The sequence below is a fragment of the Helianthus annuus genome, chromosome 16, assembly GCF_002127325.2.
Source record: "Helianthus annuus cultivar XRQ/B chromosome 16, HanXRQr2.0-SUNRISE, whole genome shotgun sequence".
NCBI lineage: Eukaryota > Viridiplantae > Streptophyta > Magnoliopsida > Asterales > Asteraceae > Helianthus > Helianthus annuus.
Window position 1 is genome coordinate 20,685,008 of NC_035448.2, and position 20,884 is coordinate 20,705,891.

The following is a 20,884-nucleotide window of genomic DNA, read 5'->3' on the forward strand; positions in this document are numbered from 1 at the left end:
CATTAATACAAAACCAAATAAAAAGTGCAAAAGATTAAAAATAAAAAGTATTATACTAAACACTTGTCTTCACCAAGTGATGTAAGAGACTTAGGCAAACATGGCCTTGATTGTCAAGAACTCTTACGATCAATCTTGGATCCCGAGACGACTCACACACTCTACGATGGACAATGGATGATGGTGGTGGATGATGGTGTTATGGTGGTGGTGGGTGGTGGATGAAGTGTGAGAGAGGTGGTGTGCCAAGGGATGAGAGAGAATGAAGCCAAGCTCCTCTATTTATAGGCTGAACAGAAGGCTGGACACGGCCCCGTGTCCGCTGTACACGGCCTCGTGCCCGCCTGACACTCTCTCTCCTCATTAATTGTAATTGCGAATTACAATTAATGCGCCTGCTGTACTTTCACCACGCCCCCGTGCTCGCTGGACACGGCCCCGTGGTGGGCAATGGAAGCTTCTACTGGTTTGTCTTTTCTGCTGCTTCCTGGGCACGCCCCCGTGTTCGCTGGACATGGGGCGTGTTCAGACTCTGTTTCTTCTCTTTTGCCTTGGGAGATGCCGGTGAGGGTCCGGGCAGTCCACTTTTGTTCCTTTTCTTGTATTTATGGTAGAATTAGCTGTCTTTTTGCTTCTTTTGTGATTTTGAGCTCATTTCATCCTGAAAATACAAAAGGAAGACAAAAACACTCTTTTTCCAACATTAGTACTTAAAAAGGGTTAGTTTTATGCCTTAATTGATGTGATTTATATGTTGCATTTTACACACATCAAATACCCCCACACTTGAACTTTTGCTTGTCCTCAAGCAAAACTCTTTAAATGTGGCTTACACTCCCAAATGGAATAGGTAGAAGAGAAGTTTTTTAGCTTGTCCTAGAGTGTCGGGAATCCAAGGTTTTTATCGGTTTTATTTTTATTTATTTACAATCCTATTCGTTATGATTTATTTTGAACTTTTCATAAGATAAATTACTTATTTGGGCATAGCATGCCTTATTAAAAATCCATTTATATACAAGTTCACATACCTCACGGGAGATCACTCAACACTCGGCCGAAGGTGTATATTTTTAGTGAATCACTCGAGAGCGGCACGGAACTTACGTCTTCCATAGGCTTGCCAAGCAATCAATCCTCCTCCTTTTTAACTTTTTACCTTTGTAAATATCAAGAGGACTTTTTGGGTGAAGGCTTGGGTTTAAAGGTGGGTGGTTGGTTAGTGGTTAGTAAAAAGGGCGAAAATCGTAACAAGCGTCGGTTTTCGTGAAGTACCTTGTTTTTGGTGACTTTTTATTTTGAAGTATTTCTCCAAACAAGCTTTTATAGCTTTTGTTTGTTTTTGACTTCATCATCTTCATTTTTTTTTTCGTCACATAAAAAGGTGATGTTTACGAAAAAGCGAACTTGTTACTAAAATAAAAAAAAATAAAAAGGTTTTTGGTGGGTAAAAAGGGTTTTGGGGTAATGAAATGAAAGGTTTAGGCTCAAAGGGGTTATCTAGGGGGATTTTGGGTAGGTAAAAAAATGAAAAATAATGGTTTTGAAAGAAAAAATGGTTAGTCCTAATGCCTCCATCATTTACTTACTTGGGTTTAAGTTGGTAAGGACCGGGAATGTATCGTCGTGGCAAGTTCTAGATTTGTAAGGACCGAGCGGCTATTCACACAAGAAACGAAAAATGAGCATTTGATCTAAATATGTGTATTTTGTGCTCAATAAAGGCTCAAAACTCACATTTGTGGGAATGGGTTTTTAATGTGACCAAGCATATATAATCGAATTTTAAACTAGACTTGTTATACCGTTTCATAATTTTCTTATGTTGGTTCCTTTTTTATCACGACGCTATCGGTTGTAAACTTGTAAAAATATAACCTTTTTAGAACTTGTTATTCCCAACTTAAACTAAGACAAGTAAATAATAAAAAAAAAATGAAAAAGTTTTTTTTTTTTTTTTTTTTTTGAAAAAAATTTGGGGTGTTTAGCGGTTCCAATAGAGTTTTGTGTAAGGCTTGTGTTTAGGATTTTGCAAAATTTCAAGGTTTTAGCATCCCCCCACACTTAAATTACACATTGTCCTCAATGTGTCCAAAAATAATGTTTTTGGTTGATTAGAATGTATAAAAGTGGGTTAAAAAGCAAAGATTTATGTTACTGGCATCCTGGACACGGTGCCCCGTGTTCGCCGGGCACGGCCCCGTGGTCAAGTGCCAGTAACAAAAATTACAGAATTGAAACAGAAGCCTGGACACGGGGGCGTGTCCGCTGAACACGGCCCGTGTCCAGTTACCTGAACTGGGTGATTTTCTGCAGGGGCTCAGCACGGGGCCGTGTTGGTTGGGCACGGCCCGTGTTGAGCCTTCTGTGATGGAGATTTTTGTCGGGTTGCTCTGTTCTTCGTGCATGGTTCCATTTTTCTCGTTCCCCTTTTCATCCATTACCACCATGAGTGTGTTTTATTCTGCAAAAACTAAAAGATTAAACTAAACTAAACTAAGGATAGATCCGCGGAATGCCTCCGTGGTGCGCCACGTTTATAAGGGTCCTTGGCTAGACCCGATTCCCGGTTATATATCTTCTGAGTGGAGTGCCTTGCTTCCCAAGTTACACCGTCGGAGAGCGGCATCCAAGCTTGAATCAATAACCTTCATGTAATTGACTGGGTCGTCGTCCTCTATTTTCTTCCCAACTCCGAACTTCACCTCATCGTCCCCATACCTCAAAGTCAGTGTCCCGTCATTCATGTCTACCACTGCTTGTGCTGTGGCAAGGAAGGGTCTCCCTAGGATAAGGGGGACCTCGGTGTCTTCCTCCATGTCGAGTATGACAAAGTCAACTGGATAAACGAATCTGCTTACCCTTACCAAGACATTCTCGATGACACCTTGTGGGAACTTGACTGATCGATCAGCGAGTTGTATGCTTATTTTTGTAGGGCTCGTGGTTCCCAAGCCAAGCCTTTTGAACATCGATGAGGGCATGAGGTTAATGCTAGCCCCTAAGTCGGCCAAGGCATTGCGAACGGGTGATTCCCCTATTGAGCATGGAATCGTGAAACTTCCGGGATCGATCTTCTTTTGGGGTAGTTTATTGAGTACGAGGGCAGAGCATTCTTCGCCTAAATTAACTAATTGCAAATTTTCAATTTTCTTTTTATGTGTAAGGAAGTCCCTCATAAATTTAGAGTATTTGGGCATTTGGGTTAGGACTTCGATAAAAGGAATATTGACATGCAATTGTTTTAACAGACTTTCGAATTTTGCGAACTGCTCATTGGTCTTTTGACGAATTAACCTACCGGGGTACGGAACTCGAGGAGCCTTGGTAGGCTCTGGTGATGGGGGAGAGTTCTTTTCCTGCAGATGTGTTGGCATTGTTTCTTCCGTTGGTGGAGGTACTTCTGCAGGTCCTACGGTGCGGTTTCGTAGTGTGATGAGGTGAACTTGCGCCTTTGGGTTTGTTTCGGTATTGCTAGGTAATGCGCCTTGCGGTCTCTCGGAAAAATTTTGTGCTAGTTGATTTATTTGTTTTTCTATGTTTTGAATGCTAGCTTGTTGATTCCTAAAATTAGATTCTAATTGTAGGAATCTTTCCGAGTTTTTCTTATCAGTGTCAGAGACGAGGCGAGATATAGTATCTTCGAGCCTTTCTCGTCCACCTTGTTGTTGAGTGAAATTTTGTGACTCATTTCTTGATTGCTGAAAGTTTGTTCGTTGGGTTTGTTGGTTACTACTATTGCCGGTTTCCCTCCAACCAAGGTTTGGGTGGTTTCGCCATCCTTGGTTGTAAGTTCCCGTTGGAGGACCCGACGGCCTAGGTCTATTATCAATGTAGTTTACCATTTCTTGTTGATCGTCCGTTTCTTTCATGCAACTCCAATTTTCATGTGACCCACCACACCCTTCACAAGCCATAACCGAGACTGTTTTTGTCATTTCTAATTTTTTTATTTTTCAAGAAAGGGCCTCGATTTGGGCTTGTAAAGAGGTGCTTTCGTCGACCTTATGGGCGCCCGGGGCAATAGACTTATTTCCCCGGGGAGTGTGCCATTGAAAATTGGTTTGAGCAATTTCCTCAATCTGATTATATATTTCGTGTGGGCGTCGATTACCTAAAAGTCCCCCGGAGCTAGAATCAAGTGTCTGCCTAGTGTGTGGCAACAATCCATTGTAGAAAGCGGATACTTGTTGCCATATTGCGAGGCCGTGATGGGGACACTTGCGTAATAGCTCCTTGAACCTTTCCCATGTTTCATATAAGGATTCCCCGTCCTCTTGTGAGTATGTATTAATTTCAGCCATTAATTTAGCAGTTTTAGAAGGAGGGAAATACTTATATAGAAACTTTTGGGCTAGTTCATCCCAAGTGTTTACCGATCCAGCTGGGAGGGTGTTGAGCCAAGCTTTCGCTCGGTCTTTTAGTGAGAATGGAAACATACGGAGGCGGATGGCGTCGTTTGATGCTCCATTGATCCGAAAGGTATCACATATTTCTAAGAAATTAGTTATATGTAGATGAGGATCCTCGTCCGCAAGCCCGTGGAAGGTTGCGGAGTTTTGGAGCATTTGTATCAAATGCGGTCGAAGTTCGAAGTTATTGGCTTCGACATTCGGAGCATTGATAGCGGCGCCTAGATTACCTACTGTGGGCCGTAGATAATCCATAAGGGTACGTTGGTCCGCCATTGGGGGTGGATCACCCGAAACCTTCTCTTGGTTTTTGGCTTTTAACCTTTTTCTGAGAAAGCGTTCGGGTTCTTCTAGCGGTTCCTTTATGTCTTTATTGGAACTGGAGCTCATACACTACGTGAGGATGGCATCGGGTTCCAAGTCCTGCAATAAAAACAGAAAAGAACGTTGGTCAGAAGGTTCACCACGGCCCCGTGTTGAGCGAACACGGCCCCGTGGTCGGAATTACAGTGATTGTTTTTCAGATCCCAGTTACTGGAAGTTGGACACGGCCCCGTGTTGCACCGGCACGGCCCCGTGGTCAGCCTTCTGTAACTTGAAAAACAAAAACTGCCAGTAACGTTGCTGAGCACGGCCCGTGTCCGACCAGGCACGGCCCCGTGCCGAGCTCTGCAGAAGCTGAAAATCTAAGAAAATCCTAAAAAATTAAAGAAAAATAAAAAATTATGATTAGGCCGTTGATTCCTAACTTTCTTAAAATCCTTGTGTCCCCGGCAACGGCGCCAAAAACTTGATGCGTGTCAGTGTATATATGTTTTTTGATGAGTATTTAAGCCCTTTTTACACTTTTAGCCAAATTTTAAATTTATAAAACACGATATTCACTAACACTAAACACACATATGGGCAAGTGCACCCATCGTGGACGTAGTATAGTGTTGGTAAGATACCGAGGTCGTCCAAGGACACAAGAGCTTTTAATACCGGTTTATCCTCAACGTCTAATCAAATCAAAAAGTTAGAAAAATGATTTTAAACTAAGAAAATAAAAACTAACTAAATGCTGAAAAATAAAAATAAAATAAAAACAGATAGACAAGATGAATCACTTGGATCCGACACGTGTATTAGTATAACCTTTGATTATTTTCGCACTTTTGCACTTGTTTAAGAGATTATCTTAGTTATTGTAGTAGGCCCCTCTTTTGAAGGCGACGTTACCCTCAACCCAGTAGTTTGAGTCAGCAAGGATACAATCCTAAAGGGTCGGATTATTGAAAGATAATGAATTAAGTTATTAATGCAAATTATGGTAGGCCCCGCTTCTGGCGGTGACGTTACCCTCGGCTAAGTAGTCTGAGTCAGCAGGGATACAGTCCTAAATAGTCGGGTTATAGTATTAATAGTAGTTAACTTATGAGGGGGTCAAAGAGTTTGGATCCCCGCCATCCAATACCTATGGGCATTGAAGGAGATCCTACTAAATTTGACCCAGGTCCCAAGCAGGACCTCTAAACGCTGAACAAGGGCAAGACCCTTACCAAACCGTTCCCTTAACCCCCGACCAGGTAGTCAACATACCTCCATATAGACCGTGGAGATATGAATGGTGAAAATCTTTTATTTTATATTGACAGTAAAATAATGCCAAGACACCACGGACAAACGATAAGGAAAGATCACCTTCAACATAAGTAACTAGTTATTAAAGTCATTAATACAAAACCAAATAAAAAGTGCAAAAGATTAAAAATAAAAAGTATTATACTAAACACTTGTCTTCACCAAGTGATGTAAGAGACTTAGGCAAACATGGCCTTGATTGTCAAGAACTCTTACGATCAATCTTGGATCCCGAGACGACTCACACACTCTACGATGGACAATGGATGATGGTGGTGGATGATGGTGTTATGGTGGTGGTGGGTGGTGGATGAAGTGTGAGAGAGGTGGTGTGCCAAGGGATGAGAGAGAATGAAGCCAAGCTCCTCTATTTATAGGCTGAACAGAAGGCTGGACACGGCCCCGTGTCCGCTGGACACGGCCCCGTGCCCGCCTGACACTCTCTCTCCTCATTAATTGTAATTGCGAATTACAATTAATGCGCCTGCTGTACTTTCACCACGCCCCCGTGCTCGCTGGACACGGCCCCGTGGTGGGCAATGGAAGCTTCTACTGGTTTGTCTTTTCTGCTGCTTCCTGGGCACGCCCCCGTGTTCGCTGGACACGGGGCGTGTTCAGACTCTGTTTCTTCTCTTTTGCCTTGGGAGATGCCGGTGAGGGTCCGGGCAGTCCACTTTTGTTCCTTTTCTTGTATTTATGGTAGAATTAGCTGTCTTTTTGCTTCTTTTGTGATTTTGAGCTCATTTCATCCTGAAAATACAAAAGGAAGACAAAAACACTCTTTTTCCAACATTAGTACTTAAAAAGGGTTAGTTTTATGCCTTAATTGATGTGATTTATATGTTGCATTTTACACACATCATACGTCATCACTTTATACGGGATTGTGCTGAAAAACGACTAATTGAATTACATCGAGTCGACACAGAAGATAACCTTGCTGATCTTTACACAAAAGCTTTTGATCGAGCTCGCTTTGAACACTTAGTCGAACTCAACGGGATGAGGAATCCTGAATAACTGGTTTTTCATAAGAATTTTGTAAATAGTTTACTGCTTTCTCAAAAATCAAAAATACAAAAACATTGAAAAATCAAAAACATAAAAAAATAGAAAATCAAAAATGAGTTTTCACTGTGTGAAAAAGGAGAAATGATAGTACATCAGCAAGTTAGACTGTCACACTGAAATTGAACCTAACATTGCTTAAGTGTGATAGCAGCTTCATCATATGATGTACCAGTAGGCAAAAGCATGAAATAATCAACTTACCAAAGTGATATAAACCTAAAAGCACTGAGTATGAGTGGGGAACACATCAGTGGTGTATGGTTTAATGACCTTAATTCTTGCGTTGATAGATTGCCAAAATCTGAAGTTTTGGGTCTTTATACTGTTATTTCATCCGGGGATATCATGGGTGTCCTTCTGCTGCATCCAGATACATGCTGACCTAGACACACCCAGGATATCTTAAAAGAGCTAAAAATGCCAAAACCCTGAAAATAGCTCTCAAAGAGAGTCATTCAATAAGTGCAAAATGCATAATTCGTACCAAAAATGGTATCTGTCTTAGCCCTCGATAAGATATTTTGGTCTCTCTGCTGTACGGAAGTACTGACCTGTTCACCAATTATCTATCGTTGAAAATTAAAACGGATGAATTCAGTATACTCACCTACTACGATGAATCTTTGTGCATACCTTGATCGCGGGGGTACATCCTGAAGTGGGACACGCTTGTATTTCGGTATTCTAAAATTACCTTAACGTATCATACGGTGATGGTACTTGAAATGTTCATGCATTTTGTTTAAGTGGACAAACATACTGGTAATCGTCTTGAACTGCTTTTCACGAAAATTACCAAAAGAATTAACTAATTGTGTGAAACAGTTTGATTTTGCTGATATGATCTTCTTACCGGTGATTCTCACAAAAATAGAGTGTTTACTGCCTTTTGTTATTTATTTGCTTTCAGAAAATACAAAAAAAAAAAAAATACAAGAATAGTGTCTTTTTCTGTTTAAAATTCTTAATGTACGGAAAACTGTTATTTTAGGAGGAATTGTTACTGATAGGGGGAGACGGTGTTAGTAAGTGAGTTCAAAAATTTTCAAATCAGCAGGTTATAGGGTGTTTTGTTTGAAATTTGTGCGTGTTGGTGCTGAATGGAAAATGCTTAATCTGTAACACAGTTTAACAAATCTCTTGAATAATAATAATTTGTTAACTTTTGTTGAAAAATTCTTATGGTTTCTCGAGATGTTTGTTTTATAGTATACAGATTGAAGCTGTATGTTGCTGAAGAGTTGCTGTGAAGATGAGAGTTTCTTAGATGCATGGTAGAACCTCCTTTCTACATTGCAGACAAAGTTGAAGAGTTGAAGAATGCTATTCAAATGCTGAACATGAGTTTACTCAAGCGCTAACGTTTTGAAGATTTAGTGATTGGATGCATCAGCTTAAGGGGAGTCTGTTGCTGACAGAAGCTGTTAAAACTGAAGCTATTCAAAGACCAAAAGACTTGAAGATTCTGAAGACTGAAGTTACCTTTGCAAGCTATTGTCAAGGGGGAGTTTGTTGGTGCATGTTTTGTGACAACAGCTTAGATTTGGTCTTTGGATATCTTGTAATTAGTAAAACGATAAACAATTAGCGGGTTTAGCTTTGTAATAGTTTGTAATAGTGAAGTAAGAGTGATTGGGCCAAACCAAACCCACATATGAGGGAGGGTTTGCGAAATGGGCCTTGCCCAAGACCTAGCCCAAATGCAAAGCCTTGTCCTATATAAACAAAGCTTAGCATTAGGGTTTAGGTTAATCTTCTAATCACCTTAATCACTTGGAGAGAATTCGTGAAAGACAACGGCTTGGACGAATTAGGATCTTGATTGATTGTAATCGTTACGAAGATAATCAATAAAGATCGGGTTTGAAGTGATTTATGTTCTACTCGTTTTCTGTGAAATCTAATCTAGGGGATTCCGCACTCTAGGTTGGATCGACGATTCTGTTACGATCCGCACGCGTTACGGGACTTACAATCAGCTCACTGTTTGTGATGCCTGCTGATGACCTTTGGCTTACTACTTTAACCTTTTTGGCAAGGACTTGTAGTTTAGCCAATCTTTCTTTATCTGAAGCTATTTTCTTCATAGCTTCTTCAATCTGTTCAGCTTCTTTGTTCTTATCTACTCCAGCAGACAGCATTTCCTTCTTTTCTTTACTCAGCTTTGTGATAAAATCTTCTGCTATGCTGATCTGTGTTTCGAAAAGTTTGACTTGTTCTTGAAGCTTTTTGTAGTCAGACTTTTTGGGAGGGTTAGAGGCTTTCATCCTCTGCTTCTCAAGTCTTTCATAAGCTTCATCAGTTTGTTGCCTAGACCATTTTGATATGGCTTCAGCAGTGCCTATCTTAGCATCCACCAACTCCCTTTTCTTCCTTTTATACTCAGCAGTGAGATCAGCAATGAGTCTTTTGTACTTACTCCAGTTTGGAGCAGTTTTCTTCTTTGAGGGATCATTTTTGACCTTTTGGATCCTTTCAGCCTCATGCTTCAAAGCTACTAATGGCCATTCTTTAAACTGGGATTCTTCAGCTGGATAGCACTTTTCTTTCATGATGAAGGCTAGAAGCTGTTCTATCAATCTCTTCTTTTGATCAGCCTTTTCTTTGTCTAGCTCTTGTGCATATTCTTCCATCTGCTTAACCTTTGCAAGGTAGAACTCCAGTCTATTCGCAATGCCTTCTTCGCTTAGTTTTTCTTTCTCACTGTCAACCTTGGCTTTAACTTTAGCTTGCCTTGCCTTTATCTTGAGATAATCATTTATATCTTCTGGAGCTATATAGCCGATGAGTGAGGAGAATTTTCTTTTTGATGGGTCTGCTTCTATATAAAACTGTCTCATCTCATTTTTGATGGCATCAAGCTCTAGTGGATATTTTTCAGCATTTGTATCATGTATCCCTTCATCGGCAGTAATTGGCTTTCTTTTTCTTTTTAGGAGTTGTGGTTGTGATATGGGAAGAGATATAGGAAGAATTAGGGCAGTTGTGGATGTCTGACTAACAGTGGTTGAAACAACTGGTGTCTCAACTGCTGTTGTCATTACAATTACTGATGTATCAGTAGTTGTCTTCTGCTTTTGAGCAGGGGATGGAGAATGGGAAATGATATTTGAAGGTGGTGATGGTGGTGGTGACTCATCATCAGGAATGAAGACCTTTCTTCTTTTTGAAGAGGAGACTGATGATGTTTTGGGTGGATCAGTGGTTTGTGATTGTGATTGACTAACAGTGGTTGAAACAACTGGTGCTTCAATCACTGTTGTCACTACAACAGATGTTGTAACATCTGCTGTCTTCTGCTTTATGGCAGGAGACAGTGGTGGTTTTTGTGTTATAGACACAGGTGGTGGTGGAACAGTAGTTGTGATGGTGTGTGATGAGGTGGTGTGTGTTGAAGGTGTGTGTGTTGATGAGATGGCAGCTGTTTGGCTACTGACAGCAGTTTTTGTAACTACTGCTGTATCAGCTGTTGAAGTTTGTGAGGTTTTGGGTTTCTCTGGTTCAATGTACACCCCATCTTCTATACCTTTCTTTTTCAACCTGGTTTTCTCCCCCTTTTTGGCATTATCTGCCAGGGGTGTGTCCATGAAGAAAATGGCAGAAGGAGCTTTCTCACTTTGAGCATTCTGTTGTATGCTGGCCTTTATAGCCTTGATGTCTGCTTGAGTGTCTTTGAACCGAGATTCCACCATGTTGGTCAGCATTTTTACTTGATTTGCGTGCTGTTTAGCAGCCAATTGTTGCTGATGTTCAAGCAGTGGTTGGATAATATTCCATAGCTCATTTGCAGCAAATGCTTGTGGAGCAGGTGCTTGAGCAGGAGGAGCAGAAGATTGGGCTATTTGAGCTTCTAACAGCTGCTGCACCATATCTTTTATTTCTGCAACTGAAGATTCCAGATTTTCAACTCTGGCCGTCAATTCATTATATCTTGAATCATCACCTGAATTAACAGGATCATCTGAATCCCCACCAGCAGTGGTTGTATCAATGTTTGACTTAGGAAGTGAATCCCAAATATCATCCATTGGTGCCCCTTGTTCTTGGTACTGGGGACTTCTTTCTTCAGCAACCGATAGACCTTTGATGGTACCAGTGGTTATATTTAACTCACTGGTGGTTACCGATGTTGCCATGGAAGAAATTGCCTTCAAGGGTGTAACATTTGTGCTTGTAATCATTGTGAACAGTTCAGTTATCAATAAAACAATGTTATTTTATCCCAATGTTTGTTTGGTTGTGTTTTACATTTTTCATGTTTTGACTTTTGATCAATTTCAAACTCTACATCGCTTTCTAGAGAGTTATACGCTAACTGGTACTTAAACGTACTCAGTTTAATGCGACAAATACTCTGTAACATCAACATATACTCAACATACCTTAAATAACCTTTACATAACTTAGAAATAAGTTTTGAAGGCTTTGGTATAGCAAAAACAAGTTAATTCGCTTACAGGGACTAAAATTGACAAACTGCGAAAGTATGCCAATTCGAACTGTAACGAACATTCCGGAACATGTCCATAAGTTAAACATACCATAAATATCCTTTACATAGCTTAGAAATAGGCTTTGAGGGGTTTGGTATGCTAAAACAAACTTTTTGGATCATTCAGGGGCTAAAAGTGTCAAGAAGTGCACAAGTTTGCACTTTCGCGCATAACCTACGTTCTGAATACATCCGGACATCCAAAAATTTATGTAAGCATTATAATATTATGCCTTAGTGTTTGGCATGAGAAAAATCCATTCGTCGCGTCATTTGGATCGTCTTTCGCGCTTATGCGCATTCCGTCGTAATTAAGCGAACATCGCGATCGTACGGCCAAACGAACCGACATCCGGAATATTTTTGAGCATATTTCAAGTCCCCTACACTTTAACTTCATCTTAGAGCCTTGAAATAAGGTTAACGGGGCTTAAACGTGCCAAAAATGGGCCAAATTACGCGTTTCTGAAGTGTAGGGACCAAAATTGAAAATTCTGATCTGGGAACTTCAGGCGGGGCGCGTAAGGATTTACCAAATCCTTACGCGGGGCTCGTGAGACTGTCAGACAGAAAATATATTGCATTTAATGCAGTTTGGCCTTTCGTTCGATCAAGGGGCAATGCCCTTTCACCCAATCAGGAGCCAAGAGCCAATATCTGACTTACCACAATATTTTGACAAGTGTACGCTCGAGATCGCGGCACGATATTCGATAAACAATCCTAACGGTTCCACTTTTCCTATAAATACCCCCCCCCCCTTTGTTCCAAAAACCCACAAAATCTGATCTTAAGGCTCTAAGTTGGAACCATTGTTTCATACCTGTGCTATTTGATCTAGATTAGCACTCGGGGACCTTCCGTAAGTCTTCTTTCGCTCTTTTATCGCTTTTCGAGTCCGAAAGTCAACGTTTTGTTGACTTTCTGCATTGACCAGCTTATGGTCGATGCGAAGTTCATGGAACTTCATAACGTGAGCGTGATCACGATGGTTATAGTCCGTAGTGACTATACCTACTGATCACCACGTTATCTAGGCTCAGTGACGAGTCGTAGTTTCGGCCAAAATGTGCATTCTTGCATATTTTGTAACCAAACTACTCGTGAGCATCAAAGCCGTTTGTTTTGATGTCAAACCTGTTTTCTAAACTTAGTTAAGCATGTTCTAACATGCTTAGCTCGTCACTTTTAGTTTAGTGCTTATATAGGGTCGTAAGGGAAGCGATCTAAACCATCGCTTATCCTTTCAAACCCGACCCATTTGGTCGGTCATTAGGACCCGACCAAACACATTAGGTGAACATAGCTATAACCTTCCGAGGTTATACCTTGTGGTCACGATGTTAGGCGTTCCAGACGCGTTCTACGCGAACGACGCGTTAGGGTAGCCTAAGCTACCTAACGGGTCATGATGGGGCGTAAGCACTTAGGTTAGGTTTCATTTTAGTATGTAGGCTTTGTTAAACCATATTACACGAGTCTCCATACTCGTTTGGTTTACGAACCCGCGTACTATCCGATCCTTCCGATTTGATCCGGTATATTAACATAGCTACCTATTAGGTGCCGTTTGATATCCCGTGATCTTTAGCATTATCTGGTTATTATACAAGAACTCCAAAGCAAATCTCAGGTGAGTACATAGAACCCCTCTTTTACTGTTTTCCAACTGTTTTGGGGTGAAACACATGTGCCTACTTGTTACTTTCATGCTTTCCATGTTTTCACATCATATGCCTGCTATGTTGTTAGTACATTATAGTACACGATTTCATTACATTTTATGCTATGTATGCCCATTGTGTGCGTACTTAGGGCATTGATTTACATAACATTTCTGTTGCATATGTTTACTCAGCATATGGACACATTGATTTACATGAACATTTCTGTTGCATATGTTTACTCAGCATATGGACACATTGATTTACATGAACATTTCTGCTGCATATGTTTACTCAGCATATGGGCACATTGATTTACATGAACATTTCTGCTTCGTATGTTTACTTAGCATACTTAGTACAATTGTTTACATCACATGCCTTCATTTTGTTATGACATTTGGTTTGTTTAACATGGGACAATACATTCATTAACATTAGCTACGCCGTTCGTTAGTAGGTAGTGGTACCATAGGAATTGACAACTCCCATTCCTGAAGTCCTGGGTTTGATAGGACTGGAAGGAATGACCGAATTCGATATACATAACTTAGATAAACCTTTAATTTGTTTAAGGGTTTATCGCCGCAGTCTCAAGGCTTGGATGTATGCATAGTTTACAATACCGCATAAATGTTAATGTCAATAGAGCATGCATTTTTCCATAGAACATAACGTTGATTTAAACCACGTGTTACTTCAACGACTTGTTTTGTGCATTTTACATATGGTTTAAGTTGATACATTTCGCTTACCATACATGATACAATTTGGGATACACATTACATGGTTTACATTGAACATAAACAGTTGACATGGTTTACACAATAACACTTGACATTTGGTTTATACATGAACATCTTACATGGTGGATTGGTTTGGGTAAATGGTTGGAGTAACGTGCCGTATGTAATATGATACAAACATGGTGGATACGCCGCTGGTACTTCCTATATATAAATGTTTGTATAATATTACATATCTTAGCGTTATCTAAATCATTTCAGTTTAGACATATAACATTTTATACAAATAACATACTTTTCATAAAACATTGTCTTACAAAACAACTTATTATATTCAACTCATTTTACTTGGTTACTCGTTTAACCTTGCACTTATCTATACATATCATCTGATGTTATCGTTTTTCAAATGATTTACAAAGCAAGACAAATTACAAGGTTCATGACTGACTGTTATTAAACATTTCTTTAAACTCAAGTCATGAATCCCATTTTCACAAAAACTATGTATCTCAATGGCATTTTTATGCTGACGTACCTACTTTCACATGTGTTTTCAGGAGCTGTTCCATAGGATGTTGACCACGATACTTGGGCGGACCTGTGCCTTAGAGACTAAAACTGAAGATAGACATAGTTAATTATGTTATAAACTCTTTGTTTTCATGTTTAAGACAATGTACTACCCTTGTTTAATAAATAAAGTGTAACTTTAATTTCCATGGTTGTATAACAATTAATTCTGTCCACAACACTCCCCGGCGTTTCCGCCGCGGTTGCATGTTACACGCGGCCGGGGTGTGACAGAAGAGTTGGTATCAGAGCCAATGGTTATAGGGAATTAGGTTATTAGTAATGCTTTGACCTAGACTATAACTTTCTAGGACCCTAACACAAGTTATCTTGTGTTTAGAGTTTAAAACATGCACATCACCTATCCTTAGGTGATAACCACAACGGGAACTTCGGTTCCGAATCCGCTTTGAAAATTAATCATCTATTCTAGGATGATTGATTACTAGGTTTTGAACCCTCTGTTATATGGTTTTGATCCTCTTTGGATTTCAAAAATCCCGTCAAAGTTTTGGGTTAATAGTGTGAACACGTGCGAACTGGAAGAGTGAATGCCTGTACCCTGGGTTTTCTGACTAAGGCTAGAGTGTTCGTACAAATCCACATAATCGGACCAGTCACTCTTACCTGGGAACTCTTGGGGTGAGTATTCACTTATAGGCGAGCATGTCTTCGCGATACACTAATTCTGACCCATTCACTTTGACTAGACATTTCATGTCGCTTATTTGCTTTGCGATGCATAGCCGCCATCTTTGCTTTTGTTGATTTTGCTTCATCTCATTCTCTTCATCCAATCATCTCACTCGTTTCATTTCATGTTTTTCTCTTCTAGAATGCCTCCTCGACGCGACAACCAGATAGCTACTGCCGAGCTGGCGGAGATTATTGCGCAGCAGATGGCTGCTCAATTCCCAAATCTCTTTGCTCAATGGAACCAGGCCAACAACAACAACAATGGTACATGCAAATACAAGGATTTTAACTCGGCTAAGCCACTCAAGTTTAGTGGTTCTGAGGGAGCAACTGGGCTTCTTCAGTGGTTCGAAAGCATCGAGAACACTTTCCGTCATGTGTAGTGTCCTGACAATCGCAAGGTCGAGTTTTCTTCAAGCGTGTTTCAGAAGAGGGCTCTTACATGGTGGAATGGGGTTATGAGAGATCAAGGTGCAGAAGTTGCTCTAGCTCAGACATGGGCTGAACTGAGAGCTCTTATGATGAGGGAGTTTTGTCCTCGTCATGAACAACGAGCGTTGGAGAAAGAATTTGATGTTTTGAGGCAAGATAGTGGCGAGCACAGGGCTTATACTGATAGGTTTGAGGAGTTGAGTCTGCTTTGCCCAACTATGGTTACCCCACTCGATAAGGCTATCGAAAGGTACATCGACGGCCTGCCTGACTCAGTACAAGACATTCTTACTGGTAGCAACCCTACCACACTCCGTCAGGCGATCGAGTTATCAGCGACGTTGACTGAGTCGCAGATTCGAAAGAATAAATTGCACAGGAAGGGTGACAAGGGCAAGAAGCAGTCGGCTGACAAGGAAGATAGCAAGAAAGGTCAGAACAAGAAGGGAAAGGATTCTGGTTCCTCAAGGGGGTCAAGGAAGCGTAAGGCTTCCCAAAACTATGCTGTCACTGCCCAAGCTAACCAGGCAGCCCCCAACCAACCTCCAGCAAAGAAGCCCTATTCAGGAAGTGCACCTTTGTGCAATCGATGCAACAGTCACCACCAGCCACAATATCAGTGCCGTTTCTGTACTAACTGTGGGAAATCAGGTCATCTTGCCGATGTTTGTCGGTTTGCTCAGAATCACGCAGTCCAAAACCCTGTTCAACAAGTTGCTCAGCAACAGGGTCAGGCTGCACGACCAAACTACCCACCAGGTGCTTGTTATAACTGTGGGGATCTGACCCACTACAGAAATCGGTGTCCAAGGGTAGCCAACCAGAACCCGAATGCAAACCAGAATCAGGCACAGGCTCGAGGTCAAGTCTTTAACATGAATGCACAAGAAGCACAAGCAGACAACGAAGTGGTGAACGGAACGTTCTTTATTAATAATCAGCCAGCATCTGTTCTTTTTGATTCGGGTGCCGACAAGAGTTTTGTGTCATTGTCTTTTGAGACAATGTTTCGCGTGTCTAGAACGAAACTAGGTAAACCTTTGACAGTAGAGGTTGCCAGTGGAGAACCCATTGTTCTTAATTCTGTTCTACGCAACTGCCACTTGAACCTTAACGACCATATTTTTCCGATTGACCTCATGCCAATGCAACTTGGAAGCTTCGACGTTATAGTGGGAATGGATTGGTTATCCAAGCATCGCGCAGAGATAGTTTGTTCTGAGAAGATTGTTCGTGTACCGCTGTCGACGGGCGAGATCCTACAGGTTCATGGTGAGAAGCCTGCCGGTGGTCTCAAACTCATGTCATGTTTTAAAGCTCGGAAATATCTGCGAAAGCACTATGTGGCTTTCTAAGCACATGTCACAGCAGATAAAGGCAAGGGTAAGACTATTTCAGATATTCCTGTCGTTCGGGATTATTCTGAAGTTTTTCCTGAAGAGTTACCTGGTCTACCCCCAGCACGCCAAGTCGAGTTCCGTATTGATCTCGTACCTGGTGCAAATCCCATTGCCAGAGCTCCATACCGTCTTGCACCGTCAAAGATGCAAGAATTATCTAAACAGCTGCAGGAACTCTCCGACAAAGGTTTTATCCGTCCTAGCTTTTCACCCTGGGGTGCTCCCGTTCTCTTTGTAAAGAAGAAGGATGGATCTTTTAGGATGTGTATCGATTATCGTGAGCTTAACAAGCTCACCATCAAGAATCGATATCCCCTACCTCGCATTGATGATCTCTGTGATCAATTGCAAGGCGCTTCTTATTTTTCAAAGATTGACCTACGATTTGGATATCATCAACTCCGTGTGCATGAAGAAGATATTCCCAAGACAGCGTTCCGTACTCGCTATGGACATTATGAGTTCATAGTCATGCCATTTGGTTTGACTAATGCTCCTGCTGTTTTCATGGACTTGATGAATAGGGTCTGCAAGCCTTATTTGGATAAGTTCATCATTGTTTTTATTGATGACATTTTGATATATTCTAAGACGCGAGCTGATCATGAACAACATCTTCGTCTTACTTTGGAACTCCTAAAGAAAGAGCAACTTTTCGCCAAATTCTCCAAGTGTGAATTCTGGCTTAAAGAGGTTCAATTCTTGGGACATATTGTCAACGGACAAGGTATTCATGTAGATCCCTCCAAGATCAGTGCGATTAAGGATTGGGATACTCCTACTACCCCTACTGAAGTTCGTTCTTTTCTTGGTCTGGCGGGTTATTACCGTCGCTTCATTGAGAATTTCTCAAAGATTGCAGTTCCTCTAACTGCTCTAACTCAGAAGAACAAGCCATTTGATTGGGGAGTCAAACAAGAGGAAGCGTTTCTGACTTTGAAACAAAAGCTTTGCGACGCGCCTGTCCTAACATTGCCTGAGGGCAATGATGATTTCGTCGTTTATTGCGATGCATCTAAATTGGGTCTTGGCTGCGTCCTGATGCAAAGAAACAAAGTCATAGCATACGCATCAAGGCAGTTGAAGATACATGAGAAAAACTACACCACTCATGATCTGGAGTTGGGTGCAGTTGTCTTCGCTCTCAAAATTTGGAGACACTATTTGTACGGTACAAAATGTGTGGTTTTCACGGACCACAAAAGTCTTCAACATATCTTTAATCAAAAGGAACTCAACATGAGGCAAAGACGTTGGGTTGAACTTCTAAACGACTGCGACTGCGAGATTCGCTACCATCCTGGTAAGGCGAATGTTGTAGCCGATGCATTGAGTCGCAAGGAACGTACTAAGCTTCATTGTGTTCGTGTCCAATCCGTTATTCAGGCTCAAACCGATATACAAGCCCGTATTTCTCAGGCTCAACAAGCTTGTGTTTCACAAGGTTTGATGGATAAGGAATTTCCTTATCACATAACTCCTGCTCTAGAACTGAAGGACAATGGATCATATTACTTCATGGACCGTTTGTGGGTCCCGAGCTAAGATAATCTTCGTACCTTGCTTATGGATGAAGCCCATAAGTCTCGCTATTCTATTCATCCTGGCTCAGATAAGATGTATAAGGATCTTCGTATTCAGTATTGGTGGCCTGGTATGAAGAAAGACATTGCCTTATACGTATCCAAATGCCTTACTTGTCTTAAGGTTAAGGCTGAACATCAGCGTCCTTCCGGATTAATGGAGCAACCAGAGATCCCAGTTTGGAAATGGGAAAACATTACTATGGATCTCATTACTAAACTCCCGCGCACAAATAAAGGTCACGATGCCATCTGGGTAGTCGTTGATCGTCTTACAAAGTCAGCGCATTTCTTGCCAATCCGCGAGGATTTTTCGGCTGACAAACTTGCTCAAATCTACGTAGATGAAATTGTAGCTCGACATGGTGTTCCTTTGAACATCATTTCTGACAGAGATGCTCGTTTCACTTCTCATTTTTGGAGAACCATGCAATCTGCTATGGGGTCTCAACTTAATCTGAGAACAGCTTATCATCCGCAAGCGGATGGTCAATCTGAAAGAACAATCCAGACACTGGAGGATATGCTTAAAGCTTGTGTGATCGATTTTGGTGGTAGTTGGGATTCACATCTTCCATTGATTGAATTCTCCTACAACAACAGTTATCACTCCAGCATCAACATGGCTCCTTTCGAGGCTCTCTATGGTCGAAAATGTCGTTCACCAGTCTGCTGGAATGAGATCGGCGAGGCTCAGCTTACTGGACCTGCCCTCATTTTAGAGACAACAGATAAGGTTAAGAAAGTTCGTGATAACCTTCAGATAGCTAGAAGCCGTCAAAAGAGTTACGCGGACCTAAAACGCAAACCCTTGGATTTTCAAGTCGGTGATCGTGTATTACTTAAGGTCTCACCTTGGAAAGGTGTGATCAGATTTGGAAAGAAAGGAAAACTTGCACCTAGATACGTTGGACCATTCAAGATCGTCGAAAGAATCGGTAAGGTAGCCTACAGACTTGAGTTACCTCCTGAACTTGGAAATGTTCATCCAACTTTTCACGTGTCCAATCTCAAGAGGTGTTTAGCTGATGAGAACCTCCACATACCGCTTGACAAGATTCGTGTTGATAAAACACTGAAATTTGTTGAGAAACCGGTAGAAATCATGGAACGTGAAGTCAAGTGGCTTAAGCGCAAGCGCATTCCTTTGGTCAAGGTTCGTTGGGAATCTAAGCGTGGACCCGAGTTTACTTGGGAACGTGAAGATCAAATGAAGGCGAAATATCCGCATCTGTTTCCACGAGTTTCCTCTAAATAAATTTCGGGACGAAATTTCCACAAGTAGGGGAGACTGTAACATTTGTGCTTGTAATCATTGTGAACAGTTCAGTTATCAATAAAACAATGTTATTTTATCCCAATGTTTGTTTGGTTGTGTTTTACATTTTTCATGTTTTGACTTTTGATCAATTTCAAACTCTACATCGCTTTCTAGAGAGTTATACGCTAACTGGTACTTAAACGTACTCAGTTTAATGCGACAAATACTCTATAACATCAACATATACTCAACATACCTTTACATAACTTAGAAATAAGTTTTGAAGGCTTTGGTATAGCAAAAACAAGTTAATTCGCTTACAGGGACTAAAATTGACAAACTGCGAAAGTATGCCAATTCGAACTGTAACGAACATTCCGGAACATGTCCATAAGTTAAACATACCATAAATATCCTTTACATAGCTTAGAAATAGGCTTTGAGGGGTTTGGTATGCTAAAACAAACTTTTTGGATCATTCAGGGGCTAAAAGTGTCAAGAAGTGCACAAGTTTGCACTTTCGCGCATAACCTACGTTCTGAATACATCCGGACATCCAAAAATTTATGTAAGCATTATAATATTATGCCTTAGTGTTTGGCATGAGAAAAATCCATTCGTCGCGTCATTTGGATCGTCTTTCGCGCTTATGCGCATTCCGTCGTAATTAAGCGAACATCGCGATCGTACGGCCAAACGAACCGACATCCGGAATATTTTTGAGCATATTTCAAGTCCCCTACACTTTAACTTCATCTTAGAGCCTTGAAATGAGGTTAACGGGGCTTAAACGTGCCAAAAATGGGCCAAATTACGCGTTTCTGAAGTGCAGGGACCAAAATTGAAAATTCTGATCTGGGAACTTCAGGCGGGGCGCGTAAGGATTTACCAAATCCTTACGCGGGGCGCGTGAGACTGTCAGACAGAAAAT

General features: G+C 41.1%; 1 non-coding gene across 1 annotated transcript; it reads left to right on the forward strand.

Moving 5' to 3' along the window:
* The first annotated feature begins 4,203 nt into the window (after positions 1 to 4,203).
* LOC118488603 lies at positions 4,204 to 4,310 on the forward strand. The gene has a single exon (XR_004885147.1). It is a non-coding gene; the product is annotated as a small nucleolar RNA R71 (small nucleolar RNA).
* Positions 4,311 to 20,884: the final 16,574 nt, after the last annotated feature.